The sequence below is a fragment of the Trichomycterus rosablanca genome, chromosome 7, assembly GCF_030014385.1.
Source record: "Trichomycterus rosablanca isolate fTriRos1 chromosome 7, fTriRos1.hap1, whole genome shotgun sequence".
In the NCBI taxonomy this organism is placed as follows: domain Eukaryota; kingdom Metazoa; phylum Chordata; class Actinopteri; order Siluriformes; family Trichomycteridae; genus Trichomycterus; species Trichomycterus rosablanca.
In genome coordinates, this window is record NC_085994.1 from 11,739,021 (window position 1) to 11,749,870 (window position 10,850).

Here is a 10,850-nt window from a genome sequence, read left to right on the forward strand (position 1 = left end):
CAACAATGAGTTCACAAAGAACATTTGTCAATGACAAATTGCAATTAATTTAAGATGTACCATATACCATACAGAATACTGTAAAAAGATTTATGGAAGTAGATTTAGATAGAAAAAGATGTCAAGCAATAGATGTGCAAGGTCGGAAATCACTGTTGAATGTACGTAAGCTTTAAACCCTTTATACATATTAATCTTTTACGTCCTACGACAGTTGCATGTTTTAACATTGTTGAGCAAATATTGCATTATCAAATCTGAAAGCTTACCAGATTGAGAGGCATCCTGAGCTCAATTTATGATCATGAAAAATGTAAATTTATATATAACTAAGAATTGTACTAGAAGTTTATTTTCATTTAAGTGTGTATACATTGATGAGTAGAATTCGGAATGAATTCTCTATACATATTTGCAGTTATTCATACAAATGACACTTGATCCCCACTATTATTCCACAATAAGCAGGTAAATTGGTAATAGGTGAGGGTTGTGGCTTACCACTGTGTGCCATCTTTTGTGTAGGAATCAACAATCAGTTCACAAAGAACATTTCCCAATGCGAGATTGCAATTAATTTAAGACCTTCACCCTATACCATACAGAATACTGTAAAAAGATTTATGGAAGTAGATTTAGATAGAAAAAGATTTCAAGAAATAGATGTGCAAAGTCAGAAATCACTGTTAAATGTACATGAACTTTAAGCCATCAGACAGCAATGCATGAGAAACCATTATGCTACTGTGATAAATACAGCCACACAGACTCTCTTTGTAGTACTTCTGAAAACCGCTGTCACTTAACAAAGTTGGCTGCTGCATCTTATGCAAAGAGAAAAGCATACATCAGAAACACAGCTAAGTTCTCTGAGCCCAAGCTCATTTTCTTTGGACCAAAAGACAGTGTTGTTGTCACATGAGTTCACAATCCAGCGTCTTTTCCGAAAAAAAGGAAATTAATCTCTCCATGTCAAAAACAAAAACCACCCAGATTGTTATCAACAAAAGGTGCAGAAGCATGTGAAGGTACCATTGTTGCAGAGGCATATATGAGGGAAAGTCCATAGTAAGTTCAGCAAGACAATGCCATGCCTTATTCTGCTTTACTTTTAAGTAAAAGTGATGTGTATTTGTTAGATGGAATGCTTCCATCTGTTCACGATCCTCTTTTTGTTAGCAAGCAACACATTTGTGTGCTCATACCCAAGGGAACAACTGAAACCAAAAAGGCGGAGATGTTTAAAAGTTCAAATAGTAGATAAATGGCGCAAGAGCACCCAACAAAACAACACTTGTGTAGGAAAATGAAAACTGCTTGAAGCATTAACCTGTCATGGGAGCACTCTTGTAGCATTACTCCTGACCCTGAAATACACTAATGCCAAATATGACTTCATATTTATTTTTGCCAGATTATATGTGTTCATTGACTTAGCTGACAGAGTAGCTTATTTTTCAAAACCTATCAGGCAAAAAAAATCAATACAATACATATTTATATTTTACTGTAGTAACTACTAAAGATAAAAATCTGTTAAATAAACCTGTTATAAATGCCTAGCAGTTTCCAGGACTTAACTACAGTCTACCCTATTTTAAAATAGCCAACAGCATTAAGTTATATTGCACATATTAGTCCTATAAACTAAAGTGTCGTTACAGAGGGCTGTGTGACAGTATCTTGCTGACATTCTATGACTATGCTATGTTAAAAGTGTGTTTTTTAAATTCTTTTTATTGCCAATGTTTGGTAAAATCTTTTCTACATTGTTTTAACAAGGGTAACCATGGGTAAGGTAAATCCATACATACACTGATCAGCCATAACATTAAAACCACCTCATTGGTTCTACACTCACTGTCCATTTTTTATCAGCTCCACTTACCATATAGAAGCACTTTGTAGTTCTACAATTACTGACTGTAGTCCATCTGTTTCTCTACATATGTTTTTAGCCTGCTTTCACCCTGTTCTTCAATGGTAAGGACCCCCACAGGACCACCACAGGGCAGGTATTATTTAGGTGGTGGGTCATTCTCAGCACTGCTGTTACAATGACATGGTGTGTTAGTGTGTGTTGTGCTAGTATGAGTGGATTTTTTAAATACCGTGTCCACTCACTGTCCACTCTATTAGACACTCCTACCTAGTTGGTCCACCTTGTAGATGTAAAGTCAGAGACGATCGCTCATCTATTGCTGCTGTTTGAGTTGGTCATCTTCTAGACCTTCATCAGTGGTCACAGGACGCTGCCCACGGGGCGCTGTTGGCTGGATATTTTTGGTTGGTGGACTATTCTCAGTCCAGCAGTGATAGTGATGTGTTAAAAAACTCCATCAGCGCTGCTGTCTGATCCACTCATACCAGCACAACACACACTAACACACCACCACCATGTCAGTGTCACTGCAGTGCTGAGAATGATCCACCACCCAAATAATACCTGCTCTGTAGTGGTCCTGGAAGAGTTCTGACCATTAAAGAACAGAATGAAAGGGGGCTAACAAAGCATGCAGAGAAATAAATGGACTACAGTCAGTAATTGTAGAACTACAAAGTGCTTGTATATGGTAAGTGAAGCTGATAAAATGGACAGTGAGTGTAGAAATATATACGTATATATGTTAATGTGCACATACAGTATGTGTGCATGTGTTCAGGAGAGTGGGAAAATGACTTAATTTTTTTAAGCCTTCAAGAGATCTTACTTTCTTGAAATAGAGCCCCTGATGTGCACTAGCATGTCTTGGGGTTTAAATACTTTTGAATTGTATTTTATTTGATGTAACAGTCTCTAAAATCCCTCTTCTTACCGATTGACTGAGAACCACCTCCAGTATGACTAAAATGTCTGACAGCTGTAACAAGTTTTAAAATAAAGACACTCTATCTCTGAAGAGAAGTGTTCAAAAAGGGCACAAAAGGGCAACAAAGCATTTAAAAATTCCCCAGATTCTTCACTTGGCATTTGTGTGGCTAACGACAACGGAGACAAAAAGCCATTGGGGGGAAGGGGTTCACTAAAAAGACATTTCTCCTTCACGGAAAATCTCGATGCGGTCATGTACGCCTCAAAAAACCCTTTAAGAATTGATGAGACACTGCACACTGGCTGTCTCTTAACCTTTCTGTCTTGTCTGTAGGGACAAAAAAATGCTTCAGAAACTTCTGTTCTTTCTACTGTACTAGACAACTAGTCAAAATAGTAACACCTACTTTGAGCTAGACTACTAATAAGAGTGGTGTTAATTGGGGTTTGACATTAGCTTTCTATGAGAACACAAATATAAGTAGCTACCCACTTTAACTACAATTTAGTGAGGTAGTATGTGGCCTGGGCTTCCCCTTACTGTGTTATTTCTAAACACTGACTTACATGAACATGCCAGGCGTTAATTCAACACTGTGGGTCTGCCAAGAACCAATTAATGCCCTGAAGGCCTACTTAATCTTTATACTCTCTTGTACTCCCTGAATTAGTGTACTTCATTTGTTCATTCCATTGTTGACTTGTCATTTGTTCAGCAGGTTATTTTACTTGGATGTCTTTTTCTCATTTTGTCAGTAAAGCTGACTTTCAATAACTATTTGAACAGTGAAGTTGTCTTTATTCCCGCCTGCTTTGAGGTGTGCCTCTTGACTGTCCTCTTTTCTTCCTTTTGTACTCTGGTGCGGATGTGGAGGTGGTTTTTTTCCTTTCTCTCTCCTTGTGGGAGGCATCCTTTATTTTCCTCTCTGAGGAAGTGACTAAAATGTGAGCTTTATACTGGGGTTTCCGTGCACCATTTACCCACACTGGCCCTGAGATCCAGCACTGTGCACCTCTCCCATTCAGTTATACTAAAGTCTATATACTATGGCTAGAACCATCCGTGTGGAGAGTAGACAAAAGCAGTGAAGGATTTATGGGACAACCATTTGTGGTCTGGTCTCAGTATGTACAGAGATTGTTCAATCTTAAATAAAGTGCACGTATGACGTATAGCATGACACAAAGGCAAATAGGTTAAACAAGAAGCGCAGTGAATGGCGCTTTATGGAAACGTACAGACACATAAAATTTAATGTTCGAGGACAGAGGGTCAAACTTAGGTCCTGGGGGCCTCTTAGTTGGTTTGTTTCTACTGTTTCTATTCAGCTCATAAAAGTCCTAGGAATTACAATACAGGGCTAAAAGGAGTTTCAGCCACATTCATTGCAAGCATCAACCAAGGCAATGTCTAAAACAAACCTTGGCTGTAGACCTCAGTGGTGCGACATGCATGTTAGACCTCTGTAGGTATCTGCCACTGGCTGAACTGATGTTGTTAGCTCTTTGTGTTTTAAAGGATCAGTTTGCTTTGGAATTACTTAATTGGAAGAAAAGGGGGAGAAATGCACATAAATTGTGCCATAGGATGCCACTCTAATAAGTCAGTTTTGTAAATTTTAAGTTAAAATGTCTAAAGACAACTAAGGTTACCCAGAAAGTGGACAGCCACATAGGCTAAAAGAATGGACAGTGCCGAATTTAGTTTTTAGTTTTTTTTATTCTTGGTTGCAACACTAGAACCGTAAATAGATTGGAACTCCATGTTTAAGCTTCAACACACAAGGTGAAGACTACACACCTCTATTGGACACTTCTTTTGTTTTCCTAAATAAATAAAAACAGGTGTCTCAGATTTGAGCCTTTCCCCTGATTTGTGTGAAGTTTGGCACACTGTTCCAGTGTTTACATGGGTTCTGGGTACGAGACTGTACATGGAGGTACTCTTTTACACATACCAAAAATGAAGACTGGCTACTCTAAATTGTCTTTAGATGTAAATAACATAACAATAATAGTGTAAAACAGTGTGTGAGATGTTGTGTGATGGATAGCGTTGTCCCTAACATATATAATATATATATATATATATATATATATATATACATATATAAAATATATATATATATATATATATATATATATATATATATATACAGTGTATCACAAAAGTGAGTACACCCCTCACATTTCTGCAGATATTGAAGTATATCTTTTCATGGGACAACACTGACAAAATGACACTTTGACACAATGAAAAGTAGTCTGTGTGCAGCTTATATAACAGTGTAAATTTATTCTTCCCTCAAAATAACTCAATATACAGCCATTAATGTCTAAACCACCGGCAACAAAAGTGAGTACACCCCTAAGAGACTACACCCCTAAATGTCCAAATTGAGCACTGCTTGTCATTTTCCCTCCAAAATGTCATGTGATTTGTTAGTGTTACTAGGTCTCAGGTGTGCATAGGGAGCAGGTGTGTTCAATTTAGTAGTACAGCTCTCACATTCTCTCATACTGGTCACTGAAAGTTCCAACATGGCACCTCATGGCAAAGAACTCTCTGAGGATCTTAAAAGACGAATTGTTGCGCTACATAAAGATGGCCAAGGCTACAAGAAGATTGCCAACACCCTGAAACTGAGCTGCAGCACAGTGGCCAAGATCATCCAGCGTTTTAAAAGAGCAGGGTCCACTCAGAACAGACCTCGCGTTGGTCGTCCAAAGAAGCTGAGTGCACGTGCTCAGCGTCACATCCAACTGCTGTCTTTGAAAGATAGGCGCAGGAGTGCTGTCAGCATTGCTGCAGAGATTGAAAAGGTGGGGGGTCAGCCTGTCAGTGCTCAGACCATACGCCGCACACTACATCAAATTGGTCTGCATGGCTGTCACCCCAGAAGGAAGCCTCTTCTGAAGTCTCTACACAAGAAAGCCCACAAACAGTTTGCTGAAGACATGTCAACAAAGGACATGGATTACTGGAACCATGTCCTATGGTCTGATGAGACCAAGATTAATTTGTTTGGTTCAGATGGTCTCAGGCATGTGTGGCGGCAATCAGGTGAGGAGTACAAAGAAAAGTGTGTCATGCCTACAGTCAAGCATGGTGGTGGGAATGCCATGGTCTGGGGCTGCATGAGTGCAGCAGGTGTTGGGGAGTTACATTTCATTGAGGGACACATGAACTCCAATATGTACTGTGAAATACTGAAGCAGAGCATGATCCCCTCCCTCCGGAAACTGGGTCGCAGGGCAGTGTTCCAGCATGATAATGACCCCAAACACACCTCTAAGACGACCACTGCTTTATTGAAGAGGCTGAGGGTAAAGGTGATGGACTGGCCAAGCATGTCTCCAGACCTAAACCCAATAGAACATCTTTGGGGCATCCTCAAGCGGAAGGTGGAGGAGCGCAAAGTCTCGAATATCCGCCAGCTCCGTGATGTCGTCATGGAGGAGTGGAAAAGCATTCCAGTGGCAACCTGTGAAGCTCTGGTAAACTCCATGCCCAGGAGAGTTAAGGCAGTTCTGGGAAATAATGGTGGCCACACAAAATATTGACACTTCAGGAACTTTCACTAAGGGGTGTACTCACTTTTGTTGCCGGTGGTTTAGACATTAATGGCTGTATATTGAGTTATTTTGAGGGAAGAATAAATTTACACTGTTATATAAGCTGCACACAGACTACTTTTCATTGTGTCAAAGTGTCATTTTGTCAGTGTTGTCCCATGAAAAGATATACTTCAATATCTGCAGAAATGTGAGGGGTGTACTCACTTTTGTGATACACTGTATATACTGTATATATATATATTAAAATTGCCTCTGAATTCATAGAGGTAAGGATTCATGAAGTAGCTTAATGAATGAAGTAGTTGACAGGGACAAACAAAAAAATGAATTAATTATGTACAGCTATACTATAATATATGATTAGCTAAAATATTTCTATATTAATTATTTTAGGGGGCTGGGGTGGCACAGCAGTAAATTACGCTAGCAGACTACTCCTGGGGTTCAGGGCTTGAATCCCGAATGGTGCTATCAGCCAGTCGGGTTTCTACATACAGACATGATTGGCTATGTCAGAGAGTGGATAGGGGGGGGCACTGTGGCTCAGTGGGTAGCACTGTCACCTCACAGCAAGAAGGTCCTGGGTTCGATCCCCAGGTGGGGCAGTCTGGGTCCTTTCTGTGTGGAGTTTGTATGTTCTCCCCGTGTCTGCGTGGGTTTCCTCCAGGGCTCCGGTTTCCTCCCACAGTCCAAAGATGTGCAAGTAAGGTGAACTGGAGATACAAAATTGTCCAGGACTGTGTTCGATATAACCTTGTGAACTGATGAATCTTGTGTAATGAGTAACTACCACTCCGGTCATGAATGTAACCAAAGTGTAAAACATGACGTTAAAATTCCAATAAACAAACAAACCAACTGTGGGTGGATGGATTGGCATCCTGTTTGGGGTTTGTTACTGCACTGGGCCCAATGATTTCAAGGAAACCGGACCTTTGGCCATCATTACAAGGATAAAGTGGTGGTAAAAAGATATAAATAAAAAAATGAAATGTTTTTTTTTAAAGCTACAATAGAAATTAAATGTTCACATAATAAACTAAACTAAAGGTGGATTTAAGTTAAAAACAAAATTATTAAAAAATATTAAAATATTATTAATTACATAAACTAAAAATAAACACCTGTTGATAAACATATTGCATTAATACCATGTTAAATATGTTTCAAATAATAAAAAGTCAGGTGTACTTCATTGTTTTAAACCTGCAGTGATATTTATTTGTCTGTGAAGTAGCTTTGTGAAGTGCACAGGTGTGGTGGTTTCCTTAAGGGATTAGGAACCGTATGAAAATGATATACATCCAATCAACACATGCTTTGAAATACATTATAAATGGGCTATATATCTGTCACACATTCGTGGAATTGACAGGACAGTCCCTCAGGTTAACAGTAAACCTTAACCAAGGATCAAAGCAGCCGGAGGTAAGAAAACACACTCTTGTCACATGACTTCTAGGTGCACATTCGAGGCATTGTGTGTAGAAGAATGTGTGTGCCTTCATGCATGTAAGAGCGTGTGCTTATGTGCTCTGGCTCACCTTAAAACAGCAACTTCAAACACTCACAAAACCCCATTTCACCAGCCAGACTGAGTCCTTCGGTCTCCAAGAGATCAGACCAGATAGTAGATAGTAATATGCTACAGTACATTTCCTCTAAATAACTCCCTACACGCCTCTTCCAATTTTTACATTTGATGCACATGTTGTGTTTTCTTAGACAAAAATGTACCCCAAACTACAAATAAAATAGAAAAATCTTTAAATTAATGTTCAATGTATAAACATTTATAAAAAGTACACAAATCTTGACACATTTAGGAATATTATTTATGAACTTCTGTTTTCACTCAAAAGGATTTGGAGTTGATTTATAATACTCATTCAAAGCTTAAGACACATGCACACCCTACAAAATCACAATGTATTGTGCAAAAACACCACAAAACAGATGTGAATGATCAGCAGGTCATTTAGTTTTAGGATTATTGTTTGTTAGGATTTTAACGTCATGTTTTACACATTGGTTACATTCATGACAGGAACGGTAGTTACTCATCACACAAGATTCATCAGTTCACAAGGTTATATCGAACACAGTCATGGACAATTTTGTGTCTCCAATTCACCTCACTTGCACGTCTTGGACTGTGGGAGGAAACCAGAGCACCCGGAGGAAACCCACACAGACAGGGGGTGAACATGCAAACTCCACACAGAAAGGACCCGGACCGCCCCACCTGGGGATCGAACCCAGGACCTTCTTGCTGTGAGGCGACAGTGCTACCCACTTAGCCACCGTGCCGCCCAGGTTTAGGATTAAAGCTCATAACTGCTACAATTATTTATGTATTTATGTATCTATACATATCAATTATGTAATTATTATTATTTATACACATTTACCTAGTTTAATGGTATATAAAATGCCATATAAAATGCTAACTCTTAAACAGAACATTTTTTTTTTTACCTATTACTGAATTCTGCAAAAGCACAATGCTAGATTACAGCCTGGACAGGGTGCCAGTTCATTTCAGACCTAATGTATTATACATACATTCATATTCAATTATTCATTAATTTATGGGTTAGTTATTAATTCTCACTAACCAATTCATCTTGGTTAGTTAAAATTTATTACTACTAATTAATAATTAATGTTCAGGGTCATAAGGATCAGGTGTCTCCCTGGGAAAAAATGGGTGAAGAGCTGGAATGGTGTGAATCTAATTAATTACTTAAACATAGAAGTAGCCGTTCCACATACTCTAAGAATATGCATAAGGACAATAGATGAGCAGGCCAAGACCTCACAGATGGTGACTGGAGACAAGGATCAAACTCAAGTCTTTAGAATCCTTGTTAATCTCCAGCACTTACTCTACATGCTCTACAACCAATAATTCATTTCTTTAAATATTTTTGGTCTCTGGTTAATTTTTATTTTAAATGCTTGTGCATTTGCTCACATTGTAACTACATCTTATGTTGTTTTACCCCGAGGTGGTTCTGACAGAAACCTGTTCACCCTGCTGTGCCAATATTGCTGCTTCTACTAGATGTGACGGAAACCTGGCGTGTTTGCACCAAAATGTCCAGAACTTACAAAACAGACTTTATCACAGACTGGACTGCATAATGATGAACTCCAATTTTTTTTGTTGCTAGTTTTAACATTCAGTTCAATTTAATTTTGTGTTTGTATGATTGGTGTAAATCCTATTTATTTAAAGTATCCTCCAGGCCACCCAAGAAGGATGGGTCTGATTCCTCTCAAGGTTTCTTCCTGTAATTTTAAGGGAGTCACCCTCGGCTTGCTCAACAGGGGTTTTTGGTCTGTTGGTACTGAATTCTATAAAGTTGCTTTGAGACAATGTCTATTGTAAAAAGCACTATATAAATAAATTTGACTTGACTTGACTTGTGGTAAGTAGTGTGGGTGCAGTACAGCATCAGGGCCCTGGATACCTGAGTTCAAACCTCACTTCCAGTTAATTACTTGCATTTGTTTACATTTTCAGGATTTAGCAGACGCTTTTATCCAAAGCAACTTACAGTCCAAGCAATTGAAGGTTAAGGGCCCTGCTTAAGTGCCCAACAGTGGCAACCTAGCAGTGGTGGGGTTTAAACCAGTGACCTTATGCTTACTACTCCAGTACTTTAACTGCTAGGCTACAACTGCCTCAACTACAACAATTTGAGTGTTTTTTTTGGTGGACTGGCTAGTCTAAATTACTTAGGTGTGAGTAAGTGAATGAGTAAGAGTGTGGTGTTCTGTAATAGACTGCAAAATGTAAACAATCTCAGAGAGAATATGGCTGCTTGGTAAAAAAGGTAGAAATATTTAGATGTGGAAGCGTCATGCTCATCTGTCTTCGAGGTTAAATCTGTCAGTACTTTAGCATCTGCCTGAAGGGGGCCAGAATGGAGCAGTCTGATAATGCCCTGTCTCATTAAATATGGATGATCTGCTGGTGATTTTGGGCTGATAAAAGTTCCACTTGGGTGTGTGTGTGTGCGCATACATGCATGGTGTTTTATTCTATGCTCTATTTAGCATGCATCAAACAGTCCATTTTAGCCTCAGTGGTATGTCGACGAGTCTTTGGAGGCACAATGTAGGAGAACGTGTTTGTAACTTGGTCACGGGCAAACATGGACATTTCTTTAGATGCTTTTATTTGCTTTAATGGACAGATTGCTGCATTTGAATAACATCACAGAGTGATATGGTTGGGGAATCATGACTTAGCATTGAACAAGTGCATGCTCTTCATGCTTTGACGTCCTTCCAGTTCTTGTACAAAAATATAAACAATGGGCAGATTTTTTGTGGTGGAGGTGAAGTGGATTGAAAAAGCATTCTGTCTTTTTTGTGCTTTTGTTTGAGCTTGTTCAAAGTTTTGTTTTCAGAGCTATGGGCATTATTATGGAGAATTTCTACAAGATTT